Source organism: Pseudochaenichthys georgianus, chromosome 13 (genome assembly GCF_902827115.2).
Source record: "Pseudochaenichthys georgianus chromosome 13, fPseGeo1.2, whole genome shotgun sequence".
Lineage (NCBI taxonomy): Eukaryota > Metazoa > Chordata > Actinopteri > Perciformes > Channichthyidae > Pseudochaenichthys > Pseudochaenichthys georgianus.
Genome location: NC_047515.1, coordinates 42,437,525 through 42,452,954, shown reverse-complemented (window position 1 = coordinate 42,452,954; position 15,430 = coordinate 42,437,525).

The following is a 15,430-nucleotide window of genomic DNA, read 5'->3' as shown; positions in this document are numbered from 1 at the left end:
AGACGATGTGGGGATGGACCACCTTCTCAAAAACTTTAGCGGGGGTGGAGGTAAGTGCCACTGGATGGTAGTCATTTAGGCAGCCGATGTTGTTCTTTTTCGGCACCGGGATGATTTGTAGATGTTTTCAGGCAGGATGGGACGATGGCCTGGGACAGGGACTGGTTGAAGATCTTGGTGAAGATCCCCGCCAGCTGGTCAGCGCAGTCTCTCAGCACCCGTCCCAAGACTCCGTCCGGCCCCGCTGCTTTCCTCGGGTTCACTGCCTTCAGTGTGCGTCTCACCTCGTGCTCCGTGAGGGTGAGGCTGCTGAGGGCAGGTGGATGTAATGGTGTGGCTGCTTCCGATAGCCCCGTCTCATAGCGGGCGTAGAAGGAGTTCAGCTCCTCCGCCAGCTGAGAGTCACCCCCGTCGGGCGAGGGGTGGCTGGGTTTGTAGTTGGTCATCTGCTGGACCCCCTGCCACACCCGCCTGGAGTCGTTGCCCCGGAAGAAGTCCTCAATCTTCCCCTTGTAGTCCATCTTGGCCCGCTTGATCCCCCGCTTCAGGTCGGCTCTGGCAGTGCTGTACAGCTCCCTCTCACCAGTCCTGAAGGCAATGTCCCTCTCCCTGACCAGGCGCTGCACCTCTCCAGTCATCCACGGCTTCTTGTTGGGATGAACCCGGATGCGCTTATCCACAGTGACGGAGTCTGAACAGTGCTTGATGTATCCCAGGACTGCTGATGTGTACTGTTCCAGGTCCTCATGTTCGAAAATCCCCCAGTTGGTGTTCTCAAAACAGTCTTGCAGCTGTGGAATGGCGTCTAAAGGCCAGGTTTTAATTGTCTTTATAGTGGTGGAAACACTTTTCCTGATGGGGGAGTAGGCCGGAATTAGGAGAAGGGACACATGATCTGACTGGCCTAGGTGCGCTAGCGCTTTAGCTCTGTAGCCCCCCTTAATATTAGTGTAGACCTTGTCCAGTGTTTTATCCCCCCTCGTGGCACATTTAACATGCTGGAACCTCTCTCTCTCTTCACTCTCTCCCAACCCTGTCTACTTCTTTGCAATGAGCCAGTTTATGGAGCCAGAATTGGGTCAATATTTTAGCGCGCGAGTGAAAAATGTGCTTTTACACGAACATAAAATGACCATGGCGCTCACATTAAACCCCCGCGAGTATGGAAAGCCCAATATGCCACTATTCCGCCCATTTTTTGTAAAAACGGGCGTTTTTCTCGCCTAACAAACGGGCGTTTTTTTATTTGATAATGAGCCCCACCTTCTGTTTTGCATAGCCAGTACATTTAAAGTGTGTGCAACGAAACAGTGAAGAGTTAAGCCAGACTAAAACAATCTGTTGATGAAAAGTTCCTGTAACCTACCCCATTGTGAGATTTATATAGATAGATAGATAGATAGATATAAAGAATAATCATAATAATCAAATCTAAATTTCTTTCTTTCTTTCAGTCTTTATTTCGAACAGATTAAAAGATAACAAATAACAAATGTGAAAAACAGAATACCGTATTGTTATAATACAGTATTTATCCACATTCATAGTAATAATTTGTATATTCAACAAAAAAAATGTCTTCATATTAATAATAATAATAATAAATCATATGTGTCCGAAAGGGAGCAGGAGGAAGCAAATGCTTATTAATTCCCACCCCTTACTTGATCAATGATTGTCCTTTAAATCATTATGCAAGTTATTCCTACATACATTTACATTTATACATACATTACATATACAGTCATTTCTCATCTTCAATTACCTTTCTTCATTCTCATATTTTTCCAAAAAAGTGTTTCTGTACATCCTTTTAAACTGAATTATGCTTGTGCTTTGTTTTAACTCCTGCTCCAAACCATTCCATAAAGTCACCCCACAGATTGTTAAACTCATACTTCTAAGAGTTATTCTGACCTTGAGTTGTTTAAAATGTAGATTTCCTCTCAAATTATACCCACCCTCTCTGTCTATGAACAATGTTTTTAATTTCCTAGGAAGTAGATGATGTCTGGCTCTGTACATGATTTGTGCCGTTTTAAATTTAACCAGATCAATGAACTTCAATATGTGTGACTTCAAAAATAATACATTAGTGTGTTCAAGATATCCAACATTATTGATAACTCTTATAACCCTTTTTTGTAATGTGCATAACGGCTGTAGGTTGGTTTTGTACGTGTTTCCCCAAATCTCCACACAGTAAATCAGATATGGCAATATTAGTGTGTTATATAGAGTATACAATGAGTTATAGTCCAGAATGTATCTGGCTTTTCCCAATATTGCGATAGTTTTAGCCAGTTTTGCTTTTACATGAGTGATATGAGGTTTCCAGCTGATTTTGTGGTCTAAAACCACACCAAGGAACTTAATTTCATAAACTCTTTCTATGTGTATGTTATCTAGTATTAATTGTATCTGTGGATTTGTTTTTTGTTTTCCAAATAACATAATCTTTGTTTTGCTTATATTTAATGATAATTTGTTTGTGTCAAACCAATGTTTTACTTTAATAATTTCTACTGTTATCACTTCCATTAGCTCTTTCAAATTGTCACCGGAACAAAAAATATTAGTGCAAATAAAATAAATTTCAATATATTTTATACTCTGTGTTACGTTCCAAATTGGCTAGGGGGAACAAAAGGGAAACGACACGACCAGAGTAGTATTGGTATAATTATAAGTGGTTTTATTATAAAGCAAGGTGTAACAAAATGGCAGGCAGGCAGCCTGAAACAAACAAAAGGGCCAAAAGGGCACAGGTTGACAGATAACCAAACTAAGGGAGGACTCAAAAGGAGTCTAAAGGCATACAGGGAAAATACATACTAATGTGCTAAATAAAGAACAAAACAAAACCTCACTTCAAGAGTGGTACAACTAACAAAAGGGAGTCTGGACAAAACACAGCTAAACTAAAGCAACAGTCACAAAATCCTAATGATACTCTAAACCCTAACTAACCTACTCTACACTCTAACTAAGCTACTCTAAACACTCAACAGTAAGCACATAAGTGGTCACTCGACACTGAATACATAGGTTGACACTCGTCACTAAACACAGTCTGTAGTGTCCATGACACACGAGCAAAAGGTATGAGGCGTCTGATCGCAGCAGAGCCTCCAGAGTGATGGTTGTCCACAGCTTTGTAGTCCTCTCCAGCAGGTGTGCGCTGGGCTTGCACAGGGATTGGAGAACGTCGGGCCCGGCGTGCTCCAATCAGTGTCCTCGGAAGTGGACCAGGAGATGACAGCCAATGATGTTGGGGCAACCACACAGCTCATTTGCATAACCTCACACACAGCTGCAAACACTCAGGCAGATTAAAGAACAGACAGACAGCATCCGTAACACCCCCCCCCCTTAAAACACAAACCCACAATTTTGTGAACCTAACACACTAACGAACTCCTAATAACACCCACTAACATCTCAACTCAACCTGGACAAGCATCGGCCAACACATTCTCTGAACCCTTTAATGATGGGTGTCTACTGTGGTAATCCCGCACAATCAGAGCCCATTGCAGGAGACGCTGATTGTGCTTGGACACGCTGGGGCAGAATATAAAGGGGTCATAACAGGCAAACATCACAATTGGCCAAAGACTGGGTCCAACATGAAACTTAACATGCTGTAGAGCCAACACCAACATTAAGATCCGATAAACGAGCTGACGCTCTCGGGTTACCGGGAGAGTCGGAAAGTCAAGAGGTTTGTCTGAGCTGGCGTGTTGCGCTGGTTTCACGACATCCTCTCGAGGAGGAGGAGGGGGAGCCACAATTTCTGGCTTCTCCTCGGACACAGCTTCATCTGAAGACACAGGCACAATCACAGACTCAGATAATGAGACATCAGGAACACTTTTACTCGCCTGTGCACGGGTATGGGTGATCAGGCCAATACCGTTTGGCGGGGACATATTCTGCCGCTGCTCTTTACGCTTCAGAGCTTCGCAGTTGGCGATGACATGTCCAGATTGGTGACAGTAATAGCACTCTCTCTCCTCTCTTTTTACCTTAAACCCATTCCACGGCTCAGTATAGGGTGCAGCTGTTACACGGCGCGATCTCTCAGTAGAGACCGGGGAAAACACAGGTTTATGCATCAGCACATACTCATCGGCTAACACAGCCGCAGCAGAGAGGGAAGTTACTTTTTGCTCATTCACGTACATAACAATGTGCTCGGGCAAACCTTTCTTGAATTCCTCCAACATAATCAATTCCTTCAAGGAAGAATAATCTGTAGCTTTACATGAGGCAATCCACTTAGCAAAACACATCCCTTTTACTCTGGCCAACTCCACATGAGTTTGGTGAGGACCCTTCCTAAGGTGTCTAAACTTTTGCCGGTAAGCTTCAGGAACTAACTCATACGCTCTGAGTATGGCCCCCTTCACCAAGTCGTAATTTAGACTGTCCTCCAGTGAAAGAGCCGCAACTGCTCCCTGAGCTTTTCCAAATAGTTTGCACGTTGCCATCAGAGCCCAAACTTCAACCGGCCACCGCAACGCTGTAGCAATGCGCTCGAAGGCACCAAAATAAGCATCCACCTCAGTCTCACGGAAGGTTGGCACTAAGGAAATGTTTCTACTCACGTCAAAGGCAGGTGGATGAGGGCCTACAGCCGGGACAAAAGCGCCGGATGCGTGCAGTTGCGAGTCCAACTCCAGCTGACGCATCCGCACTTCTTTGTCCATTTCTAATTTCCTTAACTCCAGCTGTAACTGCCTGGCTTTCTCCCTGTCGTCAGCTTCCCACTGACGCTGCCTGTCCTTGGCTTCCAACTGGAGCCGGGCGAGACGGACCTTGAGTCTACTCCCTTCCCGAGAATCTGGACTGCCAGGAGACGGTGGACTATAGCGAGGCGGCGCGGACGGTGCTTTACACTGCTCGCTCCCCTTGCTGTCACTACCCTCTCCTTTAGCAAGGACATTAGGCACAGTGAGCTCAGCTTGAGCAGGCAACACCAGAGAACCCTTTTCCACCAACTCATCCACCACCAAAGCCTTTAATTCCTTTTTTCCCATTTGCCTATTCACCGCGAGACTGAAATGTTGCGCTATCTCATATAAGTCGTCTCTACGACACTGAACTAACTGCTCAGGAGAAGGACAGACCAAAAACGACTCCAAATCAAAAGTTGCCATACTCAACTAAGACTGCACACAAAGTCCACCAAATAGTTTTTAGCAATACAAATACCACCTATAACCCCAGGAATTAATTAATTTATCCCGGACGAGCCCCCACGTGTTACGTTCCCAATTGGCTAGGGGGAACAAAAGGGAAACGACACGACCAGAGTAGTATTGGTATAATTATAAGTGGTTTTATTATAAAGCAAGGTGTAACAAAATGGCAGGCAGGCAGCCTGAAACAAACAAAAGGGCCAAAAGGGCACAGGTTGACAGATAACCAAACTAAGGGAGGACTCAAAAGGAGTCTAAAGGCATACAGGGAAAATACATACTAATGTGCTAAATAAAGAACAAAACAAAACCTCACTTCAAGAGTGGTACAACTAACAAAAGGGAGTCTGGACAAAACACAGCTAAACTAAAGCAACAGTCACAAAATCCTAATGATACTCTAAACCCTAACTAACCTACTCTACACTCTAACTAAGCTACTCTAAACACTCAACAGTAAGCACATAAGTGGTCACTCGACACTGAATACATAAGTTGACACTCGTCACTAAACACAGTCTGTAGTGTCCATGACAAAAAAATATTTTTACAAATATATATTTTTTTTTAATTAAATTAAAAAATATATATATTTTTATTTTTAATGAACAAGGTAAATGTCATACAATTGGTATCAGTAAAATGTATAATCTACAATAACATCTCGTTTAAAATTGTGTTACGATGTCTAAATGTACTGATAAGTCACATGTTTCCTGCCTGGCCTTGCCCATGGCATTAGTTTATCATTACCGGGCGGAGCCCCCGAGCCAAACAGCAGCAACCAGCACGTTGCAAAAGTCTCTATAGTAAACTGTGCCGCCGAAACATAATTTCAGCCAATCAGCGCCCTCAAATATTTTGGTCATGAGGGCGCTCACGTTGGCACCCACGTTGCTTACGTGCGTTGACGTGAGTTGCTTTTTAGACTCGTGAGTGACCAAGGTGACGCAGTAGTTGGATGAGAATGGTGTGCAGGTGGAGTCGCCGGACCTCGGTCCGCACCCAAACAGGTAAATGCTATCTTTTGTTTCCCATGCTTGCTCTTCAAACAGCCGGGGACAGATACGATCTGTTCAGAAACTAGACAAAAGTTAAACAAGTACAAACCACAGACTGTCTGTGTCATAGAGAATACAGTCGCTGGTTTATTTATGTCTGTAGGCCGTTGTTGTGAGTGTGGACGGTCGGAGCATATATAACGTTAGCTTAGCCAAGCTCCATTCAGAAAACAAGCATTCTAAAAGGTTTGTCTGCAGACTTGTCAAAGCATTAATTCATGGTTTTTACTAACCGGTATCAGTATGTTGTTACGTCGGCATCATTTAGAAACGTGTATTACAATTTAATCACGGTAAAATATGTTCATTTTGTTGTAGTTGTAGCTCCCGAGCCAGCGCGTCTTGTTTGAATGATGCGAGTAAACACAGCTGGCAGCCGCGGTGAAACTCGAGCAACTAGAGCGATGCAATAGGAGCGTTAACTTTAGAGCGAAGCGAATATTCGCATCGCGTCCGGTCTGAACGCAGAATTAAAGCGAGCTCCGCGCTGCACTGGAAACGCGCCATTACATCACCAGAAGTCCTAATTTAAGGGGTAATTTCTCCCAAAAAAAAAAGTTTTACTCACTATATCAACCGCCCCACCAAAAATATTTTCCACCAGCCGCTACTGGTCTACTCTTCACTTACTTGTCAGCATAGGTCGGCATTGATATACAGAGCCGACAGAAGACCTTGTTTATATTGGCATCATATGGAGAGGTGCAGCCAGTGACGCGTCCTAAAACCAGGAAGTAAGGCAAGGCAAGGCAAGGCAAGGCAAGTTTATTTATAGAGCACTTTTCAACGCAAGGCAATTCAAAGTGCTTTACAAAACAAAACAAAAAACAAAACAAAAAATGAAAGACATTAAGCATTAAAAAAGAAAAGCTAATCAAATAAACATTAAGAAAAAATACATGGATAAAAGTTACAATGCAGTCTAAAATATAAATAGTTCAATTAAACATTACAAGAAAAAGTACATGGATAAAAGTTACAGTGCAGTTTAAGATATGAATAGTTCAAATAAAAGCAGCGACAAAAAGAAAAGTCTTCAGCCTGGATTTAAAAGTAGTCAGAGTTGCAGCGGACCTGCAGGTTTCTGGGAGTTTGTTCCAGATATTTGGAGCATAATAACTGAACGCTGCTTTACCATGTTTAGTTCTGACTCTGGGGACAGAAAGCTGACCAGTCCCTGAAGACCTGAGAGATCTGGATGGTTCATAGTTTAGCAGGAGGTCAGTAATGTATTTTGGGCCTAAACCATTCAGTGCTTTATAGACCAGCAGCAATATTTTGAAATCTATTCTTTGACACACAGGAAGCCAGTGTAAAGACTTCAGAACAGGAGTGATGTGATCCACTTTCTTAGTATTAGTGAGGACTCGAGCAGCGGCGTTCTGAATCAGCTGCAGCTTTCTAATAGATTTTTGAGTGAGACCTGTGAAGACACCATTACAGTAGTCCAGTCTACTGAAGATAAAGGCATGGACAAGTTTTTCCAAATCCTGCTGTGACATTAGTCTTTTAATCCTAGATATGTTCTTTAGGTGATAGTAGGCTGATTTAGTAACTGTTTTAATGTGACTGTTGAAACTCAGGTCAGAGTCCATGACTACACCTAGATTTCTGGCTTTATCTGTTGGTTTGAACATTGCAGACTGAAGCTCAGCGCTAACTTTTAAACGTTCTGCCTTGGCTCCAAAAACCATTACCTCAGTTTTATCTTTGTTTAATTGGAGAAAGTTCTGACACATCCAGTCATTGATTTGTTCAATGCACTTACTCAGTGTTTGAATTGGAGCATAGTCTCCTGGTGAAATTGTTACGTAAATGTGTGTGTCATCTGCATAGCTATGGTAACTTATTTTGTTGTTCTTCATTATCTGAGCCAGTGGTAGCATGTAGATGTTAAAGAGAAGAGGCCCCAAGATGGAGCCTTGAGGAACCCCACATGTCATATTTGTCAACTCAGATGTGTATTTACCTATAGAAACAAAGTTGTTTCTGTCCTTTAAGTAGGATTTAAACCAATTTAGAACTGTTTCCGAAAGTCCCACCCAGTTTTCCAGTCGGTCCAGTAATATGCTGTGATCAACAGTGTCAAACGCAGCACTGAGATCTAATAATACTAACACTGAAGTTCTGCCACTGTCTGTGTTTAAGTGGATGTCGTTAAAGACCTTTACAAGAGCAGTCTCAGTGCTGTGGTTTGGACGAAAGCCTGACTGGAACACATCGAAACAACTATTTAAATGCAAGAAATTACTCAACTGTTGAAAAACAACTTTTTCAATGATTTTACCTAGAAATGGCAGGTTTGATATGGGCCTGTAATTGTTCATTACTGAAGCATCTAGATTATTCTTTTTTAAGAGCGGTTTAATGACTGCAGTTTTCAGGGCCTGTGGAAAAATACCTGAGTGAAGAGATTTGTTTACTATATGAAGTAGTTCTGAGGCCATGCAAGGCAAAACATCTTTGAAAAATCCTGTTGGAATAATATCAAGGCAGCAGGAGGAGGATTTCAGAAGTTGTATAATGTCCTCTAGGTTTTTATCATTAATCTGATGGAATTGTTTCATGATGTCTGAATTGATGTTAACTGGACACAGAGACAACACATTTGCTGTTCCTGATGCAGAGGCACTGACTGCTTGTCTGATTTTCTGAATTTTGTCAGTGAAAAAGGAGGCAAAATCATTGCACGCCCTGGTGGATAGAAATTGAGAGGCTACTGACACTGGGGGGTTAGTTAGTCTGTCGACGGTAGCAAACAAGGCACGTGCGTTGTTTTTGTTTTTGGTAATGATGTCAGAGAAGAATGATTGTCGTGCGTTTTTCAATTCCAAATTATAAAGGCCAAGTCTCTCTTTATAAATTTCAAAGTGAACCTGGAGATTTGTTTTTCGCCACCTGCGTTCAGCTTTTCGACATTCTCTTTTTTCTGTTTTAACGGTCATGGCCTTTCTCCATGGAGATATTTTCTTCCCAGTCACTTCCTTTACCTTAATTGGAGCAATGGCATCTATAACATTTTTAATTTTTGAATTAAAATGATCTACTAGCTCATTTACTGAGGTGTTAGCAGGGGCAAGTGTGGAAGAAATATTCTGAGTAAACATTTCCCTAGTATTTTCAGTTAAACATCGCTTTGTGGTTACCTCTTTTTGAACACTTGTGTGAACAGAAATAGAGCTCTCAAAGAAAACACAGGAATGATCAGAGAGCGCAACATCAGTCACCACAACCTTAGAGATATTCAGACCCTTTGAGGTAATTAAGTCCAGAGTGTGCCCCTTATTGTGCGTGGGCTCCGTCACATGCTGAGTCAGTCCATAGCTATCAAGAACACAAAACAGTTCTTTAGCCCCTCTGTCCTGGGGGTTGTCAACATGGATGTTAAAATCACCAACAATGACTAGACGGTCAAAGTCAATACAGACTATAGACAGCAGTTCAGTAAGGTCATCAAAAAAGCTTGCACAGTATTTGGGTGGCCTATAGATATTTAGGAACAGAGCTCGAGAGGAGCATTTCAGCTGAAGGGCCACATATTCAAAAGAATCAAAGTTTCCATACGATGTCTTCCTGCATTGAATGGAATCATTGAACAGAATAGCAACTCCACCCCCTTTCTTATGCATTCTTTCCTGACTCATGAAACTAAAGTTGGGAGGGGTTGATTCGATAAGAACAGCTGCACTGTTATTTTATTCAATCCAAGTTTCTGTTAAAAACATAAAATCAAGATTGTGCTCAGTGATAAAATCATTGATTAAAAATGTTTTTCCTGCCAAAGACCTGACATTTAATAAAGCTAGTTTAAGTTTGTTAAACACACTATCAGTCGTGTTTTTTGTAACAAGCTGTGGCTGACATGGAATCACTGCTAAATTAGATAAACTTACACAAACGTTTGAGTGCTTCCTGTATCTAAGATGATTCACCGCTCTTAATCTATTACCTATCAACACAGATATCGAAGCTACTGGCAGGCAGGGCCGGGGCATGTCCTGGAAAGAGTTGAGAGTGCCATACGCCCTTGAGCCTGGACCCAGCAGATATCAGTTTGCAGATTGTTTTGGTTTGGATGATTGTGGTAGGCATGGTGATGAAGCCGGGGGAGATGGTGCGCGTCTCTGCTTTGGTGATTTTGGTGGGCGTCGTTGAGGGGCGGGGGTAAAGGACATGCTGCCAGCCCTGCGTATCGCCTTAGTCTGGTCTTTGAAATTCAGGAAGGAATCGGTGCCAGCCCTCTGTATCTCCTTCTTGTGTTCCACGATCTCCAGGAGGGTGGGCGAGGGTGAAAGGGTGAACGGAGTATCCTCAAAGGCGTTGACAGGGGGGGGGGGGGTGACGGCGGTGGGGACTCCTCCGTGTGTCTCATAGGTCTCCCATAATCAGAACATTCCTCAGGCGGGTGCAGTGACACTTCTTCAGGGTTTTCTGCGCGATGTGTTGTGTCTATCTCCTGTTTTGATTCCTCTTGCCGCTTGTCCTTGGTAGAGGGAACAGATTGATGACGCAGGCAGTTGAATATGTTAGAGATAAACAATTTCACTCCTGACTTGTTCAGGCAAACTCCATTTGCCTTGAAAAGATGTCTGCGGTCCCAGAAAAAGTTAAAATTGTCAATAAAATGCACAGAATGGTCAGTACAGATAGTTGAAAGCCAGGTGTTCAGTGCAAACAATCTGCTGAATCTCTCCACTCCTCTTCTGACTGGCGGTAGAGGGCCACTGATGAACACCTCTGCATTTAGAGAGCTGGCAGTTTCCAACAGACATTTAAAGTCTTTTTTCAGCACTTCTGACTCTTGTTTCACAACATCATTTGTTCCAATGTGCAGAACCACATTCTTCACAGTCGGATGTTCAGCCCCAATATGCAGGATCTTCTCAGCCAAGTCAGAGACCGTATCCTTGGGAAAACAGAGTACTTTGGTGTTGTTCTTACTACACAGACCTTTTACATCTCTTACAGCAGAGTCACCCACAATCAGAGTTTCAGGCCCAGTCGTTAGCTTTCCCTCTAGCCTTTTACTTTTGGAGTAGCTATTGGTCCTTACCCTGCTGTGTGAAGAGGACGGGTTATCCAGGTCATCAGAAAGAGATCTCCGGCTCTCGGTCAGCGGAGCGTATCTGTTCTGGATTGGCACACTTGGTGGTTTAGGAGGATTTTTTGTAATTCTCCCTTTAGCAGCTGTCCACTGCTGTTTAGGGGTTGAAGAGGCGCTCTTCCTGGGTGATAACAATGCAGATTTATGACCCGGTACACAGCCCTCCTGTTCCTTGGAATCCTTGTAGCTGCTAACTAGCTGTGAGTTAGCATACCCTTTTCCATTATTTTGCAACACTGGTAAAGTGGTGTCATTCTCACAACATAGTCCATTCACTTCCACGTTAACTTCCAGCCGTTGCATTTTCATTTCCAGCACGGCCATCTTCTGTAGAAGTTTGTGGAAGTCATCTGTAGAGAACGGAGGCATTTTTCTACCAACTAGCTTAAGCTAAATAGCATGCAGTAGCCTACCAGGCTTTAGCTGTTGCTAGGCCACGCTACTGTAAGACTGGGGTCGCCGTAAAAATGTTGAAATATGGCTGAAAACCTCCGTCTATTTACGAAGATGAACTGTCCCAGTGATAGGTTAATGTCCAGGAGCCGCTGCTCGAAGTTTTCAGAGAATAAGAATAGGAAAATCAGCATAAAAAGTAAGCAGAGGCAGGAGCAAGCAGAAAAGCGTCTGCACTGTAAGAAAGATAAGCAAGCAAGTAAGCTGCTGGTTCCCTCGACAAGGGTTTTGGAAAATAGCTGGAAATAAGGTCTGTGGAAAACAAACCTGTTTGATAAATGCACGTTTTGTTCAGCCGGATAATCTCCACATGTCTACCCTACTTTTATAATTTTCGAATCATAAATCTAATCGATAGATTATAAAAGGGTTTTAGGACGCGTCACTGCAGCCAACTCCATCAAGCAGACTGAAACTTTCTCTCCCTCTTCTTCTCATACTCCCTGTCACTCTCCTTTAACTCCTCCGGTGACTTGATTTTATTTGAAGATTGTTTTTTGCCCGGCGCTTGGCCGGTTACGGCTGGTATTAAAAACATTTGGCGAATGGTTAGGTGGGAGCCTGCTCCCGCTGCGCTCCGCAGCAAACAGCTGTTTGCTTTTCACCCAACAACAACGACAACCGACTCACGGAACGCTATGTTGTAGCGTTTATAAACGAAACAATTTAACTAAATTGCTAGTCAAAATACCAATACCACAGGACAATTTTTTTTTTTAAAGCAATATTTTTAGTGGCCCGAGCGGGCAAGTGGAAAGTACGTTATGCTGGCCCGGGGTGTCTAAATAGAGCTTCCGGGCCAGCGGGCCATTTAATGTCGAGCCCTGCCGGTTACCGGCCGGCCCACATCGTCCGACCGGCCCACTTCAGTACCGGCCCATCGGGATTCGTCCCGAACGTCCCGATGGCCAGTCCGCCCCTGTCTACACCCCTGGCCGAAATGTCCTTAAAATGAAGTCCGAGTTCGACATTTTAATTCATGTCCTGCCAACACTGGCAGGACAGAAGGCGACACGCCCGTTCTAAGCCGTGTCCCTCACTCCTCACATCCCAAGCTGCATCCCCAACAAGTTTATTATGTTGTTACATCGTTTCAGATGCTATGTTTCAGTTGTGCTCTTGATAAGCCATTAAAACGGTAAAAACACGTTCAGTTTCCTTTTGCTTTTTGTGTCTCCTGTTCACCAAAACATACCCATCTGTGATGGAAAAAGAAAGTAATCCAAAAGTAATCTAAAAGTAATCTGATTACGTTACTTTTTTAAGACACGTAACTGTAACTGTATTCGGATTACTTTCAGAGCCATGTAATCAGTAATCAGTAACTGATTACATTTATAAAGTAACCCTGTATACATATATCTAGGAGCCAAGTGCAGTTCAGAGACAGGGAGGCAGATATCCAGGTCCAAACAAAAAGCGAGCTTTATTCTAACATTCAAGAATTATTTTGAATTATATTATATTGAAGAATTATTCATAATAACGTGTTAACGCAAAAAAAAATTAACGCCACTAATTATTTTAACGCGATTAACGCATGTGTATTTTTTTTCCTCGGCCGCCCCGTAGTTTCAGAGCGCATCGAGTTTAAAATACCATCTACAAGCTGATGCTGACAGCCCCGCTCCTGCCGCCCGCTTGTGGCAGACCACACTTCCACGCTCACCGGCAGGCACCGTCTGGCTATCGGGAGGACCGGGAGGGCGTGTGTATGTGTGGCCCGTTCGAGCGAGAGAGAGACCTTACGTGCATTGTTGTTGTTAGCATCTGGTGCTAGCTAGCTGCGCTAACGGATATAAGGAGCTGTTTAAATTAAAACAGAGGAGCGACATTTCGCCACAACTGCGCCGAGCACTTGACTTTATGCAGGAAGCCAGACAGTGGGACATTGTAGGAGAAGTCAGCACACTCAGCTTGGATAGTGCAACATGATTGCAGCGTCCAGGCAGCTCCCGTTCGAGCATAATATGCCTTGAGTTGCACATAGCTCCAACGATCCATCACACACTCACTCTCTCTCTCTCTCTCTCTCTCTCTCTCTCTCTCACACGCACACAGGCACACACACACGCACGCACACACACACACACCATTTGTATTGTATTATTGAATGAGAGAGGTTCCAGGTTGAATTGAGGCGAATATTGGTAATGTTCAGAGGTTGTTGTGTTTAATATTCATGAGAATATTTGTCATTGTTCAAATGATAACAACATTTGCATAAAGCATATTTGTCCACTCATATGTTGATAAGAGTATTACAAACTTGAAAAATATTCCTCTAAGGTACATTTAGAACAGATAAAAAATGTGTGATTAATTTGCGATTAATCGCGATTAACTATGGACAATCATGCGATTAATCGCGATTAAATATTTTAATCGACTGACAGCCCTAATAAATATATATTTACTAATGCTGTCAAAATTATCGCGTTAACGGCGGTAATTAATTTTTTGAATTAATTGCGTTAAAATATTTAACGCATTTAACGCATGTGCAGAATGGCCCACCCCATATACATCCCACCAGTGGCAGCGCCAGGGTATGGCTGGGGTAGGCTACACCCATACCAAGAAATGGCTTAGCCCCACCATGAAAAATGATGTTAAAGCAAAATAAAGTCTGCCAACTCGCGCCGAGAATTGCACGGACAGCAGTTAGTAAGATTGATTTCAGTAGCCACTTGTCTGGAAATACCGACGACCAGAAACGGTTTTGAAAACTTTTGTCACGTAGTGATCGTCTTCTCAATAGAACATCTTTGATAATGTCTTCTGGCCAATCAGAATCAAGAAAACGGCGTGGTGTTGTTGCAGGAAATCCCGACGGAGAATACTTTTGCTGTAGTACAGGGGTGCACATAACTGGTACACAGATTATGTGCGTAATCTGAAATGCGTACCGTCACTTGTGTTACAAAGCGCATTTGCGTACCGACGTACATGTGAAGCTTTTTCAGAAGGCGGTTAGATCACCGGACGACAGACGTTAGGCTTGTTTGAGACAAGCAAGACCTGCGCAGACCTGCGCAGTTGCGATCAACGTCTTGCTAGTGCGTTGCATGATGGTTAGTCATTTTGTCCGACTTGCTCTGGAGGCTCGCCCACATGAGACTTTGAAATCTCGCGGGACAAAGACGCCCGCAGCCTTGAGAGCGAGGCGAGGCGAGTTGGCGCAGTTGCTCTCCACGAGCTGCGGAAGCGAAATGCTTGATGGGAAACGGCTCGCTGGTATCTCGAGCTGAGCGCTCATTGGTGGGTTTTACCCCGTGCTGCTGATGAAGCTCTCCCATTGGCTGGCAAAAGTTTGTTGTTGTTTTGTGTCAGTTTTACGTCGCCACATCCATTCCCATTTGTCATCATTGTTCCACAATGTTTATCATCATGAAATTAATATCTATATATTTTATACTATACTGCTTACCGTTTTCATACTTTATATATCTTAGCATATTCATACACACTGTTCATACTGCTCTCAGGCTGATATCTAGTGTATTAATACACACTGTTCATACTGCTCACAGGCTGATATCTAGTGTATTCATACACACTGTTCATACTGCTCTCAGGCTGATATATAGTGTATTCATACACACTGT